The 3014-nt window shown below is 41.8% G+C and overlaps 1 protein-coding gene across 1 annotated transcript in view; it reads left to right on the top strand.

Moving 5' to 3' along the window:
* The first annotated feature begins 806 nt into the window (after positions 1–806).
* LOC107090359 (synaptic vesicle glycoprotein 2C-like) overlaps positions 807–3014 on the top strand; it is a 96437-nt gene continuing 94229 nt past the window's right edge. Inside the window, exon 1 of the mRNA XM_015383688.1 lies at positions 807–925. The gene's annotated coding sequence lies outside the window, so the exon portion shown is untranslated. The remainder of the gene's footprint in view (positions 926–3014) is intronic.

Here is a 3014-nt window from a genome sequence, read left to right as displayed (position 1 = left end):
TCCGCTTATCCGGGGTCGGGTCGCAGCAGCTTAAGAAGGGAGGCCCAGACTTCCCTCTCCCCAGCCACTTCTTCCAGTTCTTCAGGAGGAACCCCAAGGCGTTCCCAGGCCAGCCGAGAAATATGGTCTCTCCAGCGTGTCCTGGGTCTTCCCCGGGGCCTCCCCCCGGTGGGACGTGCCCGGAACACCTCACCAGGGAGGCGTCCAGGAGGCATCCTAAACAGATGCCCAAGCCACCTCAACTGGCTCCTCTCGACGTGGAGGAGCAGCGACTCTACCCTAAAATCTGTTTTGTGAAATTTAGCACAAATTATTCAAGTTTGCTATTCTCATGAAGCATCATGCCAAACTTTAAAATGCGCAACAAAATAGTTGATAAAGTAAAAAAAAAATTTTGCAATAATCTTAAAGGTGTCTATTTTTCCATTGGGACTAACCAAAACAATAATGCTTTTGCAATTGTGGAGCTCCATATATAGGGGTTTGTAATTAAACCAATGAAGCTGCTTTGTGATCAACAGATTTTCTAGAGAAGTTTTGTACATTTCTTATTAAGATCCAGTCCAGTCCCATCATTTGTCTCTAATGTCAGCATATTATCCGCATCCTCTCATTGCTTTTATCAGAGGATGTTAAAGTATATCAAATGAATGCAGACCTGCTGCTGCTGATCTCAGTCTGTCCACTACTACTACTACAGATCCATTCCTCCCTCCCTCCCTCCTCTTCTCTCCCCTCCCTCCCATCGCACTCAGCTCTTCCCCCGCAGCCTCTCTCTGTTTTCTTGGACTGCAGCAGAAAAATCCGCTGCATCGCACAAGAGCAGAAAGCAGAGATCTGGATGCGATGCTTAAATCCGTGTAAGTGAGGAGAAAAACCAGACTTACTGGACTCGCTGCGATGCTTTCAGGGTTCCCTGTAAACTGTAAGTAATTACAGTTCTTTCTTTATTTTCTCATTTTTGATTATTTTCAGCATCTATAAACTCATCTCCTCTCCTTGCATAATTTAAACCAAAACCTTTTTTGTCCTCAAATATTTCTCATCCATAAACAAATCCAACAATACCACGTATTGAAGACACAATTTGCTGATCGGATGTTTTTGTAAAACAAGGAGATGATTGACAGGAAAGTTGGTTAGAACTTTTCCGGCTGCTTATCGTTTCCTGTTTTATTTAAATGCTGTTTAATTGTGGTTTATTCTGTGCCGTATGGTCGGTTTATTGAATTTGTGAAAGTTCCGTTGGATATGCGGCACATTGGGGTTGATAGAGCTACTTTGTGGTTAAGAAGGAGGTAATGAGGGGATCATTGGTTGAATAAGGCACGTGAAGCATGTGCAGGCGGTAGCTGCGCTTTCCGATTGATCTGCGTAAAAGATGCGCAGAGCAGGTCCGCCAGAAGCCGCTGTTCCGTGTGGACACTGTGGTGTAGCTCCAGCTGGGCGGATTGATTCCCAGGGATGCAGGACAGCACCCCTGAAATCTAATTATGAGACGCTACTGGTGATTGATGCTCCTTCCTCTAAGTGATGTTCTGCTCTCGCCCCGGGGCGCCGCAGGCTGCAGTGGAACAAAGAGGAGGAGGAAAGTGACAGATGAGTTTTGCATAAAGCTTCCACCAAAACTTCTCTGTAACTGACCAGGTGTGTGCTTTCAAAAATATTTTTTATACCTGGTACTTTGGTATAGGTCAGGGGTCACCAAATTACGAAAATCATGAACCAGTAAAGGTCAGGAGGAATTTTTAATTATAATGTGTTACTTTAAACAGAATTTAACAATGAAATAAAAGAAGGTTTTTAAGCATCCATGTTATACATTGAATTTTTTCATTAAAAAATATAAAAAAATATATAAAATGTTTCCATTTTCAAATCTAAATTGTTTTTGAAGTATAGAACAACAATCGCTCAGTTTGGTATATAAATAATTTTCTGATTCACATATTTTATAAAACACCTGAACTGACCGTTTTTTTTTTTTTTATAAATATATTTCTTAATGATAGAAGTGGGCTTTACGCTTTAAACCTGGGTTTGAATGAAGACAAAGCCAAATTCTAAAGCACATATCCAGGTGCTCATTTTGATCCTGGATCCATATTTATTTTTGATTATGTTCAGAATCCTGCTTTGCTGCAGTAGATTGAGCCAAACATACTCAAAAGTATGCAGGGTCATCTTTGAGCACACATTTCACTTTTTTTTCACCACGCTTCTTCCAGCAGTCCATGCTTTCTCTGCTTTCTTTTTCTCATCGCCCGACTTGCCACAGGTTTTCCTGCAGTGTCAATGGCTATGTTGACACTGCAACCTAAAGTGACCCAAATCCGATTTTTTTGCCTATATGGGACCTGGATCTGATCTTTTCATGACAATCTGAACAACACAGATCCAATTTTTTCCAATCCAACCCAGGCCACTTGGCTATGTGGTCCTGAATCCGACACGAATCTGATCTTTTCAAATGCGACCTGTGTCTGAACGGCCAGGTCGCATTTATCGGACCTGAACGGCAATAATACCCAACAAAGGTCACTATTCTGGGTCTGGATGATAATGCGGAGATCAGTATTTATCTTAACGATCTTGAAAGATTTTGTTTTTATGGTTGTGGAAGATCACTAGATGTGTTCCGGCCCTACCATCCATGTTTACTTCCATAAACACAAAGCACGCTGGCCTGTGACGTCATTGCGTCCTCTACTGTGCATGCCGGACACTTGCAATTGTATGAATGCAGTTCCCACAGTAGATCACATACAAGTCGCATATATTAGAAATGTGAACAGCACAAAAAAAAAATAAAAAATCGCATTTTACAAAAAAAATCTAATTTGAGTATTAAGGCCTGCAGTGTGAATGTAGCCTAAAAGTCTAACTGCAGTGGCTAGCTGCAGTGACCCAGACTGACAGCTTGTATCACACGTAGCCAGGTGGTGGAAGCTTCGGAAGGCTTTACCATATTAAAGGAATAGTACACCCAAAACATGATTAGCCTTCATTTTCTA

This window comes from Cyprinodon variegatus, unplaced genomic scaffold (genome assembly GCF_000732505.1).
Source record: "Cyprinodon variegatus isolate N-32 unplaced genomic scaffold, C_variegatus-1.0 Scaffold292, whole genome shotgun sequence".
NCBI classification, from domain to species: domain Eukaryota; kingdom Metazoa; phylum Chordata; class Actinopteri; order Cyprinodontiformes; family Cyprinodontidae; genus Cyprinodon; species Cyprinodon variegatus.
Note: the sequence above shows the minus strand (reverse complement) of the source record. Positions and strands in the feature narration are given on the sequence as shown.